The 20,440-nt window shown below is 37.8% G+C and overlaps 1 pseudogene; it reads left to right on the top strand.

The window, feature by feature from the left end:
* LOC122748037 overlaps positions 1 to 19,996 on the top strand; it is a 47,909-nt pseudogene extending 27,913 nt beyond the window's left edge.
* Positions 19,997 to 20,440: the final 444 nt, after the last annotated feature.

Genomic DNA, 20,440 nt, shown 5'->3' with positions numbered 1-20,440 from the left:
ATTAAAGCTTAAAATTGCACTAAGATTTTGGGGATACTACAATATCCCAAACTTTAAATCAGAAACTCTGATTTAAAGATATTTTCCCATATTTTTTGTTGGTATAATTTTTTTAAGATCCTAGAGAGGGAAAAAAAAGGATTTGCATTTTGATGAATGTTTTCAGCTCCACATTGGAGGAAAAAAAGCCTACATCAGGTTTTGCTGAGCACTGATTTTCTTTTTTCTACAAAGACCATTATTTGGATTAATGGGTGGAAAAGCTCTGAGAAAGCACATAAATGGCACAAGTAGGAGGGCCTATGCATGTTAAAGTCTGGGGGTGTATTGATTTGTGTGCAAATGAGAACAAACTTTACTGTTAATTTTTCCAAGGCTTATTTCACTTTAGTAAGTACATCTCAGACAGTCCCTTTTAATGGTCTGTTGACCCAAATGGCAAGCTTAGTTAGTCCTGCCATTTTGTAAGCAAACGTTTTCTACTACCACTTGCATAGACTCTATAAATCTGTATTAGTAAAGTATTTCCATATACTTTCTGTCTTAATGGCATTGGACTACTTTTATTTGGGTAGTTTTATGGGGAGCAGGTAGAAGGGAGGAGGGCATTGTTGAGAACCAGGCTGACTAAGAAAAAAAATGGGAAAAGAAGTTCTGAACACCTTAAGTGGTAGAGGTGGGATGGATTAAAACACTTCCCATGGAGTTGGGCCTTTCCAATGAGACATGTGCCTTTGGCACAAAGGACATGCACTACTGGAACATGGTTGGTTGCTTGGTTTCTGTGATGGGTTAAGGTTGGGGATGGGCCTTAAGCTAAAGAGGATTAGTGACTGAGCCAAGAAGAGCCACCCATTTTGTAGTCTGTAAGAAACAATGATAATTGAAAAATTATCTTTTAATTGAAAATTATCTTTGAAAAATTATCTCTTTGAAAAAAGCTTCTTTGTGGGACCTAGCCAATGGAATCTTTTCCTTCAATATCCAGGGCAGGGGTATGGATTTTACCCTCCAGGCCTAACCACTCTGCCCAATAGCAAATATGGCAGCTGTGAACAAAAGGAATCCAGAATGTAGGCTTCCCTAGAGGGTCTCAGAGAGGAACCTAAATCCATGGCTGCTTCTTCTGCTATATGCTATTTCCATGATCATAGGAGCCTGAAAGATGATGAGGAAGGATGGATGTTTCCAACTCTGGTGGATACCTCACAAAGTCAGGTTGACAAGCATTCAGGAGTTCCTGGTTACTGACAGGCATTTGGAAGTCCTTCCTGTAACTCTGCCACTTCTGATAGGAAAAAATGAACACTGGAGGAGGGGACCAACCTGAAATCTGCAAGCTTACACTATGATCTGGATGTCTTAGAAGACACAATTGCTGCTCAGCAAGTACAGACTGAAGTAAAAGTGAAGTCTGTTTACAATGCCACAATTATCCCATGAATCTTTTCTACCTCATAAAGTACAATAGGAACGACAAAATTTCCTTCTTATTCCAATAACAAACATGTATCTTTTCTGTTTCATGTATTTCTTTTGTGAAGGAGGAAATAGTTGGCATCTACCCATATATACTACTTTGTATAGTGAGTACCTTTTAAGAAGGACCCTTAAGGGAGGCACTAAATGTGAACCATACTTGGTCTCTGACTGAGAAATGTCCCCTGGGATTCCAGGGCGGGGGTGTAATGAGCCTGAAAGTGTAAGAAAAAAAAAAGCTTAAAATTCCTCTCTCCTGAGGATAGAGTTCATCAAGCCTGAATTCAATCTATGTGAATCCAGAGTGAGAACCCTTTTGTGGGGTAATGGATCCATGTCTTGTGCTTATAGCTGCTGTAGCCACTGGTGGTGAGAGGGAAGACAACAAAAATGTCTCCTTGCTTTTCTAGAAGTTCAAGAGAGAGCTGTTGGCCTTGGCTGTGTCCTAACAAAGAGGCTGACTCAAAAAAAAAAAACACTAGAGGCCATCCGTCTTCATTCCTTATAGCCCATAAAGTTTGTGGCCATTCTTGGCTCCTTTTTCAGTTATACTGGGTAAAATCTCCTTTCCCTGCAGCCCCCAACACAGGGACCAGAAAACCAATTGGACGTACATGTTCTTGTATGTCTTACTGGAATGTGCTGAAGGAGAAGAACTGATTTTTGTTTCAGGAGAATTTCTCAACTATCTTAATAAAAGATGTTTAGTTAAGTTGTTATTTTCTTCTAGGTTATACAGAATATTTCCAAAATTAAGTTGGGGAAGCGAGAGTCACCAGAGGTATATTAGAGATAATTTCAATTTATAGTGGACTTTTTTATGTGTCAACCCCCCCACTAGGCTATTTTGATTGATCAATTGATTATTTTATTGATTTTGAAATCCTACCCCTTAGGATACTTTTCAGCCTAAAGAAAGAGAAGTAGATATATTTATTTAAGTCCTACAAGTGGCAAACATTTCATTACGTTTTTGTTCCTTATCCTGATATAGTTAGAAGGTTTCCATTCATCCATATGGAGAGCTATTGTTCATATCTGTGCCAAAGGGAAAACAAGACAAATCTAAACAAACAAAATGAGCTCAAGGTCATTTGGCAAAGTAGCAGTAAATGGATAAGCAGGGGCTTGTCCAGTGAAGAATCTATGACAGATTTAACCTAGGCCAAAAAGAAGATTAAGGAATCATATTGGAAGTTATAGTAGCCATTTACATAGATTAAAACTATAATCATGAATTACTTCCTGAGTCACTTTATTTTTATTTTTAATTTAAAAAATGTTTGGCATAACCTATTTTTGCATCATCTATATTTCTCAGTGTGTCTCTTCTTCCTTCCCCTACCAGATAGCCAGTCTTTTTTTTTTTTTTTTTTGCAGGGCAATGAGGGTTAAATGACTTGCCCAGGGTCACATAGCTAGTAAGTGTGAAGTGTCTGAGGCCACATTTGAACTCAGGACCAGTGCTTTATCCACTGAGCCACCCAGCTGCCCTGACAGTCTTTCTAACAAAAAATAAAAAAGAGGGGAAAACATTTCAGTAAAACTAACCAATGGAGGGCAGCTAGGTGGCACAGTGGCTAAAGTACCGGCCCTGGATTCAGGAGGACCTGAATTCAAATCTGGCATCAGACACTTGACAGGTACTAGCTGTGTGACCCTGGGCAAGTCACTTAACCCTCATTGCCCCCTCCAAAAATCTACTCTTTAATTGCACATCTATAACCTATACTGATTGCTTGCAACCTTGAGGAAGGGGGAGGGTAGGGAGGAAGGAATTTGGAACTCAAAACTTTAAATAAATAAATATTTGAATATTTAAAGAAAACTAACCAATGCTTTGATGAAATGAAACATTACAAACAGTATTCTCCACCCATATACCCCTCCTCCACAAAGAAAAAGGGAGATATATTTTCTTCTTTTTATCAGTTTCAAGCTGTATCATCATCATTTTATAGTATGAATCTTTTTAAATTGTTATTTTTCCTATACATTTACATTATCATCATCATTGTGCATATTGTTTCCCTGCTTCTCCTTATTTCACTTTGAATCACTTTAGGTCTTTCTATGCTTTTCTAAAATTTTCATATTGCCTCTTATAGTACAGAAATATTTCATTATATCCACGTAACACAGTTAGTTTAGCTTTTCTCCCCTTAATGTGTCTGAATTTTTTTCCCCTACTACCAAAAAAAATGCTACTATAATTATTTGGGGGTATATGAAAACTTTCTTTTTATCATTGAATTCCTTAGGGTTTTTGTATAGCAGTGAGATCTCTGGGTCATAGGTGTGGACATTTTGATTCCATTTTTTGTTTTGTTTTTGGTGGGGCAATGAGGGTTAAGTGACTTGCCCAGGGTCACACAGCGAGTAAGGCTGGATTTGAACTCAGGTCCTCTTGAATCCAGAGCTGGTGCTTTATCCACTACCACCTAGCTGCACCCTTGATTCCATTTAAAAAAAAAACAGATGGAAGGGGATACTTAGCCTGCAAAAGAAAAAACTCAGAACTGTGTGGCAAAGAGGAAAATTTAGGTGTAATGGAAGGATAAACTTCCTACCAAAGACTGTGGAAAGGGCTGCCTTGGGAGGTGGAACATTTTCCTTCCCCAGAGGTCTTCAAACAGAGGCTTGATGAGTACTTGGTGAGGATACACTCTGACTATGGGTTAAACTATATGGTCACTGAGGTACCTTCTCAAAAACCCTGTGATTCATCAATGCTGTAATCCTTACATAATTATAACATCCGATGTACAATAAAAGTAACCATTTATACCTTTCACAATGGATGCACCTTTCAAAAACTTGCAAGGCAAAGACTGGGTCTTCCTGAGGGGGCTGGGTGGCACAGTGGATAAAACATAGGGATTAGAGTCAGGAAGACTTGACTTCAAATCCTGTCACAGATGTTTATTAGCTGTGTGACCTTGGGCAAAGCACTTAGCCCTGTCTGTGCCAGTTTCCTCATATGTAAAGTGTAGATAATAATGGCACCTAATTCAAAAACATGTAAAGTGGTTTGCTAACCTTTAAGCACTATATAAATGTGAACTATAATAATAACCATTATTATAATTATTCATTATTATTATTATTAGTAGTAGTCGTAGTATTTACTTTCAAGTTCCACCTCTATTGTCTATGAACTGTGTAACATTGGAAAAATTACTTAAGTTTTTACTTAACAAATTAACTCAAGTGGAAATGATAATACTTGCACTAAATATTTTTGGCTGGACCTGACTGGGATTGGTCCTAAGTATAGGTCTGACTTTAGAATGAAATGCTATCTTCTAAGTTGATTCGATTGGTTAAACAGAAGGAGGTTTACTTTGCTATAGCAGAGAAAAGGTACTTAACAAATTAAGTACTTAACTCCCTAGTCTCCATGTGAGTCTCTATGACCAGCAATACAAAGTATGCTAACAACAGTAAATTTGGTACATCCTTCAAGTCAGAACCACCAACTCCACTTGGATGAGATTTTTTTAAACCTTTAGGTGTCCAGGCAGCTATGTCAGCAGGCAAGCCACTTTGCTCCTTGGCCCAATCAAGTCTTGAGAATAGCATCTATGACCATTAGGAAAAGAATTAGCCTAACCTACATGGTAGGGGTGAGGCTGGAGTCACAATCCTAGTGGCTGTTGATTGACCCCACTATGTTATCATGAAGAAAATATTTTATAAATAGTAAAAGAACATATAAGTGTGAGGTATTATGATGTGATGATGATGACGACGACGACGAGACAATGACTTGTGGGGGACTAATAGCTTTCATGCCTTAAGTTTTGCAGTGGGCTTTATATAAACTGGCTAATTGGATCCTCAAAATAGCCCTGTGAAGTACCTATTTCTATTGAAGCTATTTACAGATGAGAAAACTGAGGTTCCAAGAAGTCAAGTAACTTGTCCAGGGTCACACAGCTAATATGCATCTAAAGTAGGATCTGAACTCAGGTCTTCCTGACTCCAAGTCCAGAACTCTACACAATATACCACTTGAACCATCATGGTTTTTGTGGATACAGAATCCTTACATCTCATTTCTGCATCACTGTTTCCCTACCATAAAATTCCATAGCATATGATCTAATTTGAAGCGATATTTTAATGTGTGGCTCAATCATATTAATAACTGATTACCAGAGCTTCAGTATCTCTAACAAAAAAAATTTCATTGTGATTTCTTTATGGTCTTGTGAATCATAAAAATATCTTTTAAGCACTGTTCTGATTTCTGCACACTTTTGCCTGCTTGTGTGAAGCCAGATGACTGATCACACAGGGTCTGAGAAAGTGAGAAACCTCTGATACCTGCATGGGATGCGGTTGGACAGCAACAACTACTGGAAATTCATTTTTGTTTGGGTATCTTAAGCTGTTGTTTTATTCACTTATTTTTTTTTAGCATGATTTAATAGGAAGCCCTCTGACAATTCTTTATTTCTAAATCAATGTGACAGGGTCAACATGAGGCTTTAATTTAAGGTTAACTCTCCATAAAATGCTAGTTGGTTTCATTGAATTCCACAGGATCCATTGGGAATTACAATATTACATGCGACTGCCCCCTGGCAGACATTTTGTTTACTGGGTTCTGTGAAGTGCCTTCCGAGCAATGAAAATAATTTAGAGGCAGCACTGTGTGTCTCTGCAGAAGACGAATTCATGGCTTTCTGGTTGTACAAAGAACAAATATTTCTACTGGAATGAAATCTGTTTGAATAGAGGAGGCTATGGGTTGTAAAGGAGGCAGCACCATCCAAATGCTACCTCGATTTCCATCTGTGCCAATGAGCATAATAATCAGTGCTACTGGAAGCACCAAGAAGGGTTGTGTTATAAATAAATAAAAAAATAAACATGATCGTCACTTTTCTAAATACTTCACAAATTTTCCTTTTAGTTTTCCCTGAGAAGTTGTATAAATCAAGGTTGGAGGTCCCCAAAGTACATTCTCCAGGCCAGAGGCACCCAATTCTGGTCACAAAAATAATGATGTCTCCAGCCCCCTCTGGGTCACCAGAATGTTTTGTTGTTTCCAAGCCCAATAGTCCAATCCTTGTCTTTATCAAAGTAATGGCACCCAAAGAGGCATCCTTCTAAGATATAACCACTGTTTCACTCAGGTTTGAGAAAAATAACCAATTCATCAGATAAAGGGCATGTGAAGTAGTGCCTCGGGCAGCACAATGTTTTTGTAGCTACAGGGCTTTGATAATACATAAAAAAGGCGACTGGTGTCATTCCCTATCCATAGAGAAGCATGCCTCAAAGTTTCTTATTATACTTTCTCTCTAGGAATCCTGTGAGATTCCTTTCAAGGAACTTTTCGAGCTGACAGAGAACTTAGAAATCATCTATTCTTTTCACTCATATTATCATTTAAAGAAACTGAGGGGTTTTCTTTCAAGACATGATCAATTCTCAGCCTAACCCCTTCATCACCCCAAAACAGCAAGAAATGAATCAAATAAAGTAAAAAGACAACCATAGAAAAGAAGGAAAGGAAAGACATCTTTACAAGGAAAACCTAACAGGTGTGGAGAGCATAGGTTCTGGGCTCACCTTCCCAACTCCCACTTCCACTGACAAGTTGAGGTCACAGAGCCTGGCTAGCTACTACCTCCCTCAGAAGTTTAGGAAGAGAGATAATATCTTTTTCCCTAAAAATTATTTTTCAATGAACAAAAATAACTTTTCACTTCCACTTCACCACCCCATAAAAAAACCATGTAATGGGGCAGCTAGATAGCACAGTGGATAAAGCACCGGCCCTGGATTCAGGAGTACCTGAGTTCAAATCCGGCCTTGGACACTTGACACTTACTAGCTGTGTGACCCTGGGCAAGTCACTTAACCCCCATTGCCCCACAAAAAAAAGAATAAAAAAAACCCCATGTAATAAATATAGACAATGAATTTAAACAATTTCTACACTGACCATGTCCAAAAAGTAGATGCTGCAATCTGCACATTGATTCCATTATTGCTCTGTTAGAAAAATGGCCCGGTGCTTTATCCACTGCACCCCCTAGCTGCCCCTGTATACAACTTGCTCTATATATATTTGTTTGGGTTGTCTTCGAAACATTTGGCAGTTGTGTCCACCATTAGATCGTAAGCTCCTTAGGCCAGGGATTGTCCTTTTCTTCTTTTTGTATCTCCAGTGTTTTTTCTATACATTTTATAACTAATCTGTTCCACTGATCAATCTGTTTCTTAGCCAGTGACAAATCATTGTGATGATTACTGGTTTATAGTATGGTTTGTTTTTCCAGGACTGCTAGGCTCCCTGTCTTCCCAACTTTTTCATTAACGCCCTTGAGATTCTTGACCTCTTGTTCACCCATGAATTTTGTTATGTTTACTTGCTCTGTAAAGAAACCTTTTATTAGTTTAATTGGTATGACATTGAATAAGTAAATTAATTTAGGCAACATTGTCATTTTTATCACATTGTATCTGCCTACTTATGAGGAATTAATTTTTATCCAATTATTTAGGCATGTCTTTTTTGAGTAAAGGGTATTTTACAGTTGTATGCATGTAGTTCATGTGTATGTGTCTTAGTTAGGTTTCCACGTATCATATATTCTATAGTTATTTTAAATGGAATTTCTCAATCTCTTCCTGCTGTGTTTTATTGGGTTTTTAAAGAAATGCTGATGATTTAAATGGCTTTATTTTAAATCCTATAACTTTTCAGAAATAAAAGAAGACGTAAATAATTAGATAAATATTCAATGGAAATGACACTTTTATGGAAAAAAGTCAGTGTTGAAAGGAATATGAGAAGAGAGAGACACTAATTCACTGCTGATATGACTATGTATTAATCCAATCATTATGAAAAAAAATTTAATTATACAAGTAAAGATACTGAGTTTTTCATTCCCTTAGGCCCAGATATCACAATGCTAGATTTATACTGCAAAGCAATTAATGGCAATATGAAGAGACTCATTTACACATGCAAAAAAATCATAACAGCATTATTTGTAATGTCAAAAAATAATGGGACTTGGCAGCCGCCCAGGAGCCCCCACCCGAGGTTTGATTTGGAATTGATCGAATTGGGTGAGACTGAGAGACTGAGGACCTACTTTATGATGATTAAATCGGGATCACACCTGGTCAGCCCTGAGTGGGGTGTGTTCTCAGAGGCTGTGGACTGCAATATCAACAGGAGACCACTCTCAGCCAATCAACTTGAAAAACCTCTCATTTCAGGGTGGAGGACAGGAAGTAGGAAGCGGGGACTGGCAGACTGGATCTTCCTCTTTTCATTGGGACTTTGGCTTGGTGGGAGACAGAGAAAAGGTGGACAGAGAAAAAGAGAGGAAAGTAGATAGACTTTTCTGGCGTTATAGGATCCCATGTCTTGTCTTTACTACTTAGTAAATCCTTAAAAGCCTAAACTCTTGCTGAATTTATTAGTAAAACTTAGCCAGTTTCCACCAAAAACTGGGGCGGGGGGGGGGGGTGAGTTTAGGACCCACATTAGATTTTAAACATCACAGTAATAACAACAACAAAAAAACCTAAAGTAAAATATATGCTGAATGATTTGGAAATTACCAAATACACTGAAGCATAAATATGTAAAGGAATTGATTAGAGAAATATAAATTAAAACAAACTTGAGATATAATTTTACACCTATCAGATTGGCTAAAATGATTGAAAGGGAAAACAACAAATGTTGGAGGGAATGTAGAAAAATTGAGACGAATTCATTGTTGGTGGAATTGTGAACTGATCCACTCTTTTTGGAGAGTACTCTGGAATTATGCCCAAAGAGTCATTAAATGGCCTATACCCTTTGACCAACTGATATCACAACTAGGTTTATTTTCATTGTCTCCTCTGGAACCATCTGTATCCAATGGCAAGATATAGATCAGGACAACTGGAAATGGTAATATTTGATATGCACATGACAGATATATTGGCTCCAATTAAAGATAACAGGTTAAACTAAATTCTACTTTGGGTTTTGAGATAATCTTAATCCCTGTCTCCATTATTTCATGCAAGTCTTTCCATATTTTTCTGAGATCATTGAGCCTATCATTTCTTATAGCACAGTAGTATTCCATCACAATCATATACTACAACTTGTTCAGCCATTCCCCAATTAATGGCATCTGTGAAATTTCCAGTTTTTTGCCACAACAAAGAGAGCTGCTATAATAATTTTAGAATATATAGGTTCTGGATGGCAGAGAGAAGCCAGGAAGCTGCCTGAGCTTTCCCGTGTTTCCCTCAAAAACAACATTAAATCAAGCCTCTAAACAGATTCTGGAACTACAGAACCTACAAAAAGACAGAGAGACACAATCCTCCTACTTGAGATAATTTAGAAGACTTTAGGAAAGGTCTGTCTCACCTGGGTGAAAGGGGAGGCCAGTTCAGCCCACTCAACGAATCACTGGCAACTTCACGCAGCTGCAGCTCAACATAGCTGAAGCTCAACACTGCTGAGAGTGGGGCAGCTGAGAGGTGTAAGAAGCTTACAACAGTGACCCCTGCACCCCAGGAGCCAACTTCATCTCTATAAGTTTACAAATAGGCTACAATATGAGTAAGAAACAAAAAAGGACCTTTACCATGGACAGCTTCTATGGTGAAAGGGAAGACCAAAATGCAGACTCAGATGAGTTTGTCAAAATGCCTACAAGTGAAGACTCAAATGGGAAGAGGATCTTGTCTCAAGACCAAAAAGCCTTCTTTAAAGAGCTCAAAAAGGCTTTTAAAAACCAAATGAGAGAGATAGAAGAAAAAATGGAAAAAGAAACAAGGGAAATGAGAGTTACTCTGGAAGCACAAAAATTGACTGAAGAAAACAATTCCTTAAAAAATACAATTGACCAAATGGGAGGAAAAAATTGGCCAAATAGAAAAGGAGATACAAAAGCTTACTGAGGAAAATAATGCCTTAAAATTAAAATTGGACAGATAGAAGCTAATGACTCCATGAGACACCAAGAATCCACCATGCAGAAACAAAAGACTGAAAAAAATAGAAGAAAATGTGAAATGCCTCATTGAAAAGACAACCGACCTGGAAAATAGATACAGGAGAGATCATTTGAGAATTATTGGAATACCTGAAAGCCATGATCAGAAAAAGAGTCTAGAACATATAGGTTCTTTTTCTTTTCCCTTAATCATTTCTAAAATAACTTTTCATGAGAGAACAGATTCTGTCCCTGCATTGAGGGGATATAGGAGTTAAATGAGAATCAATTAGCATTTATGGGAGATATCTGGGAGTGTCAGTCACTTGGTAATGCATGCTGAGAACATTTAGTGCCTCAGCAAAAGCCTTGTTATTCATGTTGCTATCTTCTTTTATTAAATTTCTCTGCTATGATTTCATGAATTATAGAGATTGATCTGGTACATGTCATTAAGTAGGGGTTTGGAATTTGAATAGATAACTACCTGAACACTACTCTTGATTTGAGTGTAGCTGAGAGAGGATCCACACTGAAGCAAGGGTGTGTAGGCTTACTATATAAATAATTCAGAAAAACATGGGAAGACATTATGGACTTCTATAGAATCAAGAGAAGATAGCCAAAATAGCACTATATACAATAATTGCAACATAAATCAATATGATAGTAAAAAAATCCAAAAAAACAAAACAAAACTCAGGACAAAGATGATGATGGTATCTTCCTGCCAAAGTTAAAAGAAACATTCTTTTCTGTGTGCTGTAAATCTGTAATTTCATTAGTATGGGAAATTTTTAGTTTAGAGAATCCTTCTACCAATGCAGACTAGTGACTTGTAATTTTTGTTTGTTTGTTTATTTATTTTTTGCAGGGCAATGAGGGTTAAGTGACTTGCCCAGAGTCACACAGCTAGTAAGTGTCAAGTGTCTGAGGTCAAATTTGAACTCAGATCTTCCTGAATCCAGGGCTGGTGCTTTATCTATTTCGCCACCCAGCTCCCCCCTCAGTGACTTGTAGGGTTTTGTTTTGTTTTGTTTTGTTGTTTTGTTTTTTTAGTGAGGCAATTGGGGTTAAGTGACTTGCCCAGGGTCACACAGCTAGTAAGTGTTAAGTGTTAAGTGTCTGAGGCCGGATTTGAACTCAGGTACTCCTGATTCCAGGGCCGGTGTTCTATCCACTGTGCCACCTAGCTGCCCCAGTGACTTGTAGTTTTAAAGAGTCTCCTAAGCACGGAGAAGTCAGGAGGTTTGACCTGGGTGACATAGCTATTATATCAGAGGCAAGAATTTATTTTAGGAATTCCAAGGTCAGCCCTCTATCTAGTATGTGATACTGCTTCCCAAACATGGTATTGAGAATTGACCTTCAAGACCATACAATCTATTTACCCAACCACTGAGGTCAGCATTACTTGGTGAAAAGGCACCCAAGTCCTTAAAGTTTTCTGTTGTTGTTTTTGTATAATCAGCTTTGATATAAAGGAATGGCAGAGTTTTATCTGCTTTATGCCACTTGTGGACAATCTCATATACTGCTTTTCCCTACAAACATAGACTTGTATATGTATCTGTTTGCCATATTTTCCCTATTTGGGTTGATAGCTTTCTTTCCCATTCCATTCTATGCTTTAAAAATAACCTAGTAAGTGTTTTCATTTTTATATATCACATAAACCCCATTCAATAAACATTCATTAAGCACCTGCTATGTACTAGGAACAGTGCTAAACACTGAGGATAAAATTAATAAAAAGAAAGACAGTCCTTGAGCTCAAAGAGCTTGGAATATAAAGGGAAGAGACCATATACAAACCAAGTCAGGAAGGCATATGTGGGAGAAGCAGGGGAAATCTTTTTCCATGGAGTTGAAACCAGGCAGAGCAACAGATACAAAGTGGAGTGAGCTGAGAGTCCAGTTTCTGTCCTCTATAAAGGAAGGCATTGGGAGGAGTTTGGTACTCTACCCTCCAGCTCTCCATTCAGAGGGGAGAAGAGACTGAGGGAGGTGATATCAATCAAGGCTTGAATTAACAGCCTGGTGGTGAGATTAGAAATGATGGTCTTATCCTGGGGAGGGCATCTTGTTCTTTGGAGCTTGAACCAGGGAAAACAGCAAATGCAAAGTGGAGTTTCAATATATCCCTCTGCCCTCACCCAAAGAACCATCCCTTATAACAAAGAAGTTTTTTCTCAGTAAATACTCCTTTATTTAAAGTTTTGAGTTCTAAATTTTATCCCTCCTTTCCTCCCTCCCTGTACCCTTCCCTGAGGTGGTAAACAATCAGATATAGGTTATAAAGGTGCAAGTACACAAAACATTGCCATATTAGTCATTTTGTACAAGAAAACTTGAATAAAAGAGACAAAATGAAAAAAAAAGTGAAAAATAGCATGCTTTACTTTGTGTCTAATCAATATCACTTCTTTCTTTGGAGGTGGATCGTATGTTTCATCATTAGTACTTTGAAAGAGAAAAAAAAGCTAGTCAGCAAAAGTAATCAAGTGTGCCAATGTATGCAGTGCTCCGAACCTATAGTCCTCTACTTCCACAGCAAAGGGCAGGAAGGCTATTCTCATAGCTTTTCTTTGGTAACAACTTCAGACATTATAAATATATGATGTGGGGCAGCTGGATGGCGCAGTGGATAGAGCACCGGCCCTGGAGTCAGGAGTACCTGAGTTCAAATCCGGCCTCAGACACTTAACACTTACTAGCTGTGTGACCCTGGGCAAGTCACTTAACCCCAATTGCCTCACTAATATATATATATATATATATATATATATATATATATATATATATATATATATATATATGATGTTCAATTTTGGTTTTTTGTTATTTCAGTTTTCATTGCTTTAAGTCATTTTGTCTCCTGTTGTTTTTCTGGTTCGGTTCATTTAATTTTGCATCATAAGTTCATTCAAACCTTTCCTTGTTTCTTTGTATTATCCATATTCATTGTTTTTATAAGCAAAGTGTATTATTACATTATGTACCACAGTTTGATTAACTATTAGTCAACCAATAGTCATTGACTTTATTTCCAGCTTTCTCTTTTCTTTTCTTTTTCTTTTGCTCTTACAAAAAGTGATGTTACAAATCATTTTGTTTATGGGAGCTTTTATTTTGTCTTTGTCTTTCTTAAGGTAGTTGACTAACAGGAGGACCTCTGGGTCAAAGGATATGGACATTTTAGTCATTTTCTTAGGATAATTCCATGTTGTTTTCCAGACTGGCTAAACCCATTTATAGCTGCATCAGTAATGTTATGAGCAATTCCTATGTTTGTATCTTGAGCATCCCTGCCACCATAAGAACTCATTAAAGTGGGCTTCTTTTTGTTTGTTTCTTTGCCTCTTCTTCCAGCCTACTTCCTGATGTTGGATTTGATGTTAGGGCTGGGTTCTGACATACTTCTAGAGGAACGGTATGGGTTGATTTTGTTGCTGCTTTCTTGTGGTATTGAGTGTTGTGTTATTCTAGAATCTCAGGGACAGGCTGGGGACCTGAAGGCTTTCAGTCTTCTAGAGTGGTATGATCCAGGGCAAAATGTGATTGCTTGTCCCTCTGGTCTGATCTTTTAAAGTTCCTGACCTGGGTTTCTGTCAGAACAGCAGTAGAGTGCTTCTGGACTCTTCCCCTGTCAGCTATCTGGGAGGTTCTGCTAGTTCAGAGTGACAGAATTATAAACCCCGCTTTGGTGTGGGATTCCTGACCCGGTTATTCTTCTGCAGGCTTGGCTAGATGCCACAACTGTGATTTTGTTCTGTTCCTGGGCTATGAGTCAAACCTCTGCTTATTGCTTCTAAACTTTTTTCTCTTTTGATACAAAACTCTTCATTTCCAAATATACCACCTAAGGCCTCCCTACCTAGGAATATCACCCCATTACAGTTAATTGAAGGGCAATTACAGTACCCTGGTATGGATCTAAGACTCCCTTTTGCTCTGGTGCTCAGCCTTTCCCCTGACCCTGAATTACTCCATGCGCCTCAGCTCTTATTCTGACCCAGGTTCCAGTGTCAGCAGACCTCTCTCTCTAACCCCATCTGCTGACCTGGGACAGACAAAAGATTCACTATTACTTTTTCTAGATTTCTCCATTAGGATTTAATCTGGTGCATTTTCTAGACTTGTTTAGAGGATTTGTGGATAGGAGCTCTGTGGCATTCCCCTGGATACTCTGCCTTGTTTTCTACTGGAGTTCTTTTCAAAGAGATTTTTTTCCTAAAGTAATTTATATTGTCAGGATTACTGAACTCTGGGTTCTTGAATAAAAGAATGAAAAACATTTTTATGAAGTTATTACTTTTTGCCAACTGAGGATACAAATGGGGGCGGGGAAGCAAGATAATGACTGTTTTCAAGTTGCTCACATTCTAATTTTCAGTGATAACATAGGTAAGAAATTTTATGTATAGGACAGATTTTTCAAAAGTTGTTTTTTTTGTTCTTTGTCCTTAATTCTTGAAGAGGATCGTGGCATTGGGAGGGGATGTCATGACTTGCAGTTCACTGGATTTAAGTGAGGGAGGGCTGTGCAAGGTCATTAGCCTCACTCTCTCCTCCAGAGCCACCTGGATCCAGTGGCAAGATATACATCAGTAAAACTGGAGATGGCCCCAGATATTTAAAACAATTGGGGTTAAATGACTTGCCCAGGGTCACATAGCTAGTAAGTGTCTGAGGTGAGATTTGAACTCAGGCCTTCCCAACTTCAGGGACAGTGCTCTATGTATTGTACCACCTAACTTCCCCATAGCACCTAGAATCTAAGTAAGACATTTAAGTACCCATAGTACTAAGACTGCAGAAGCTCAAGGATCTTGGGCAGTTTAGGGCAGGTGATAAGGTTTAGAAAATTTTAGGTTGAGGTGTCAGAAAAGGTGATAAGGACTGGTGATTTTCCATGTCATTAGAGTTATAATTGTAGATTTTGAGCCCATTTAAAACAGTGGGAATACCCACATCATTTCCTGCCTAGGTATCCCAATAGCATCTGTATGACTGCAAATGAGGGGTGAAAGAATACCCCCAGTGTTTTCTCTTCCCACCAGGCTACTCTGATGGGATCTTGGTAGCCTGGGGCCAGGGAAGGAGTAAAAGGAACAAACAAGGAAAGAGTACTCCTATTAATGACTTGTCAGGATTCTCCATGGGGTTTGGGTGAGGAAGGAATGTGATGATTAAAATTTTGAGACAGAATTTCTGGGTAATTTAATCATTTTATTAATAAGGCTGGCAGCTTATTAATAAAAGGATAGTCATTGGCAATATCTTTCAGACCAGAGACCCCTAATGGTGATAGTGTTACATCTTATTTTCCCTTTGAAGAGGAGGTGTTCCTGAGGGATACCTCATGACCTCTGATTGGTCAATCAAATGGGAGGTGGGCTATCTTGGGGTATGTGACTTAGGTCACTCAAATCTTGGTTAAGGAGACATCAATTTCCATATCACCTGTCTTGACAATATGGAGGACCTACATTTTCCCAGGACCTGTCTGAGCAAACATAATGAGCAGAAATATACCCATTACCCCAAATTTAGAATTTCTTTTACAGTCTGATTAGATTTTGAAATGGGAAATCTCTAAGAGAAATTTCCCACACTGGTTACTTTCTGGATGATGAAGGAGGAAAGGGGAAAAGCTGCGGTCTTAACGTATTAGTTATTAAATATAAGTGAGAACATTTTATTTCTCATAGGTATAAGGTCAGGGAAAGGCAAGGAACATCCTCTCTGGTACCTTTCCCCACATGGCCAATATAGAATTGAGTTCAAATGTTAATTATTCTTCCATTGATCTAATTGTCTATTTTTTCTCCCTTTTATTCTTTTAGCAAACAATTATTAATCACCTACTAGGGCAAGTCATTGATATATTAGATTATAATTTCTGAAAACACAAGTACTATATATTTTCTCTATTCTTTAAAATGACAAAGAGTTCTGTGGGTTCTAAATAATAAAAGATACAATTAATTCTTTCACTTCAGGAAGTTGTAGAGAGACTGGATTTATTCTTCCAAAAGGTTTATGTACCAGAATATTAGGAGTGGAGAGCTTGACTGGCTATATCTTCTTAGGATCTAGGAGTATCTCTAAGGGGCAATGGAGTTCTTTAATGCTATTGGTTCAATTCCCCATTCCTGTGTTTTTCCCTCAATCATTCCACTGATGATTGGTGCTCCAATAAAATTTAACCTGTTTACATCTCTTTGATGTCACTGATAATCAATTGACATGAGATTCCCCCTACTCAGAACTATATTTATTGAGAAGGTATAGCAAAACTAGAAATATAAAATGCGTATGTTAAGCAGGACACACTCTCCTTTTTATACCTTAGTGCCTGGGGAGAATTTGGTTAAACTTTAAATGGTATCTGCAGATATTCTTCTCACCACTGAGCTTATTTCCTGAGTATAGCCAACATACATTTACTTCTTTGCTTACAGTATGACATCGTTGCTTCCAGATGAATCCAATGCTGGATTGGTCAAGCAGGTCACTCCTCATTGCCAGCTCCTTCCAAGGAATGGCTGTTGGGCCTCTGGTGACTCTTCTGACATTCCAAAGATGTCAAGGTTCTTCCATTTTTAATACTCTTTAATTTAAGAGCTGGGAATAATGAAACACAACGAAAACAAGAAAACAGCAGTACCATGCATTTGGAGTTTCATGACATCTGCATGAGAGAGGGACCTAGGCCCCTCCCCAACCTGAAGTTTTAGAGCAGTTTATACCTCATTTGCTCCTAGGGAAGAGAGACTTCATTTTGGCTGGTTAGTGTATACTCAGTTCTGGCTTAGCAGCCAAACAAAAGCCTCTTCTTTACCACCAAATAAGTGAACAAGTGGGCAGCAAGGTGGTATAATGGATAGAGTGCTGAGCCTAGAATCAAGAAGACTCATCTTCCTGAATTCAAATCTAGCATCAGATATTTGCTACCTGTGGGACCCTGGCAAGTCACTTAACCCTGTTTGCCTTTAGTTTCCTCATTTGTTTGTTTTTTTTGTTTGTTTTTGGGGTTTTTTTGGTTTTTTGTTTTTGTTTTTTTGCATGCAATGGGGGTTGCCCAGGGTCACACAGCTAGTAAGTGTCAAGTGTCTGAGGCTGGATTTGAACTCAGGTACTCCTGAATTCAGGGCCGGTGCCTTAACCACTGCGCCATCTAGCTGCCCCTAGTTTCCTCATTTGTAAAAAGATCATGAGAAGAAATGGCTATAGCCACTTCAATATCTTTGCCAAGACAGCTTCAAATGGGATCACAAGGAATCAGAGACAACTGGTGAAAAATGTCTAAACAACAACAAAAAGTAGATGGGCAAAAGTCATAAAAATTCTGCATAAATTATGAATTAGAGAGCTAGGCCCCTTCATTATTTATTTATTTATTTATTTATTTACTTATTTATTTAATTATCTATCTATCTATTTATTTATTTATGTGGGGCAATGAGGATTAAGTAACTTGCCCAAGGTCACACAGCTAGTAAATGTCAAGTGTTTGAGACTGGATTTGAACTCATCTGAATCCAGGGCCAGTGCTTTATCCACTGGGCCACCTAATTGTCCCTAGGCCCCTTTATTACATGTCATCCCTCTCTCTCTCTCTCTCTCTCTCTCCTTTCTTTTAAAAATAAAAGCTGAATTATGAAATCCCCCACATGGATCAACAGCTTTGAAGATTTGGGATATTTATAATCACCCACTGACACTCTTCCCTTACTACACTCAGACCATCTTACCCTTTTTCATTCTCTAAGTTGGGTTGGTCAGAAAATCGGTATTGAAATATTATGGCACTTCTAGATATCTTTCACTTTTTGGCACATATTTGGTATTTATCTTGTGTATATTTGTGTATATATAGTGGCCTTCGTTAACATCTCATTTGTTTTCATTGATTTGCTATGTAAATACTGAGGTCAGCAATGAGTGACCAGTCAGGATTATAACAAGTAACTATAACATTATCATTTTTTCAATCTCAAAGGAATCTTAAAGCTAGATTTTTTGGAACAAATTTTCACCATTGAGGGTTTAGCTTTGTATCACATACTTTCATTTGTAGGAATGGAAGTATCAAGCTAAAAAAAAATTACATAAAAGCTATCTCTTGAGAGAATTGCTTTGGATTAAGATCTACATGGAGCAGTTATATGTATATGACTTTAAAAGCAAATTTGTTTAGAAAATGGAGTATATTTCCAGTTTAAAAAAATCTAAAACCTTGAGAAATATTTGGAGATTTTAAGAACCTGAAATGGATTTTATTGCATGTTTCATATGTCAAAGTACTATGAAGCTATATTAGTGAATATTTGCCATTAAAAATCTTATGTTGAGTTCATTTTCATGAAAGGGAATTCTATTCATTAGAATCTACTTAATCATATACTTTCTTATAGGCTGATTTCTCAGAAGAATGCTATAAATTCTTATAAGCCATCTATAGTTTGTCAGAAAACTAACTATATATACAGCTATGCTATTCTAACAGTAAAACCTGCAGCTAGATCCAGGAGGGCTAGGGGACTGTGCCTTCTCCTACTCTACAAAGTGGGTAGAGGCCTCTTCTTTGGACCCATGTACTTGATGGACTATGCTGGACACTCAGCTCCTCACTCCACTCTGCATCTGTTGCTCTGCCTGGTTTCAACTCCACAGAATGAGATGTCTCCAGGTCCTCATTCCCAACCCTAAGTTTTCCTGTCTCTTTCTGTGTGTTTTCTCCTCCCACTAGATTGTAAGTTTCTTGAGGCCAGGGACAATATTTTTTTTTATTAACTGTATTCCCAGGACTTAGCAAAATGCTTGGCACATAAGTTGGTGCTTAATAAATGTTCATTGGATTGGACTGGGAAATCTAAATAAAAATGCTAAGACATTCATAGGCACAAATCGACAGAAAGATTTTTTAAAGTATTTCATTTCACCTGAGGGGTAAGAATTGTATTTCATCTTAGCCAGTGCATGACCTCATCTTCTGGTGGGATATAAAGAAGACCAGGCTTGTCTTTGGCATACCACTGATCGTGTTGTTCTCCCTAACAGCTTTGGGGGTCATTAGTATAGCTTCTTACCTCAACTCAGCTTGTCTCTCTGTCACCATCGGCTCCAAAGTCTACAAGTCTGTCATCGATGCTATATAGAAGTCAGAAGAAGTCCATTCATCCAAGCCTATATGAACATGGACATTTATTTGTCCTCAGAAAATCCCATGTAGCAACAGTGTGTGTCAACAGAGCTCTCCAATCCATCTCTCTTTTGATAAAAGATCTGGTGCATTCCTTAAAAATAATTTCAAGTTCATATAGCTGATAACATACATGGGAATATAGAATGTGTAATTCTATGGGATTATTTTCTGATTCTTGATAAATTGCTGGTCTTCAGTGTTCGGATTGTCTATGAAAAGTATAAACATTGACCACTTTATTGCCATTATATGTGATTTGACCAAGTTAATTGTTGCCAAGATCCAAGGAAAACTCTCTGACATCACAAAGAAAAGGGCAAAATGACAGCTCAGAACCCAGACATTCAATACTGACTAAAACACCATTTAATAGTTATAACTATTATTATTCATACTTATGAAGGAATATGCTCATTTCCAGCTTAAGCCTATATTCCAAGCTTTTAAAAATGTTGGTATTTTAAAAAATTATTATAACTACTATTATACTTTATATGCATTGAAATTTATACAGACCAACTAGCTATGTGACTCTGGGCAAGTCACTTAACCCCAACTGCCTCACCAAAAAAAAAAAAAATAATAAAGAAATTTATACAGACCAAACAAATAGTTGTACTAGCTTCTGCCATATTCTGCTGAAAAGGTTGAGATAAACCTTGGAAAATGAAGAGGTCTATAGGTCTGCTAAATAGGCATTGTTATTTTCACTTTACTTTGCCCTCTACCCCTCAAGGTAGATGGTTTCTGGAACATCTAGCCAAGGGTG

Source organism: Dromiciops gliroides, chromosome 1, assembly GCF_019393635.1.
Source record: "Dromiciops gliroides isolate mDroGli1 chromosome 1, mDroGli1.pri, whole genome shotgun sequence".
Lineage (NCBI taxonomy): Eukaryota > Metazoa > Chordata > Mammalia > Microbiotheria > Microbiotheriidae > Dromiciops > Dromiciops gliroides.
The sequence above is the reverse complement of the archived record's forward strand: the minus strand, read 5'-3'. Positions and strand labels throughout refer to the sequence as shown.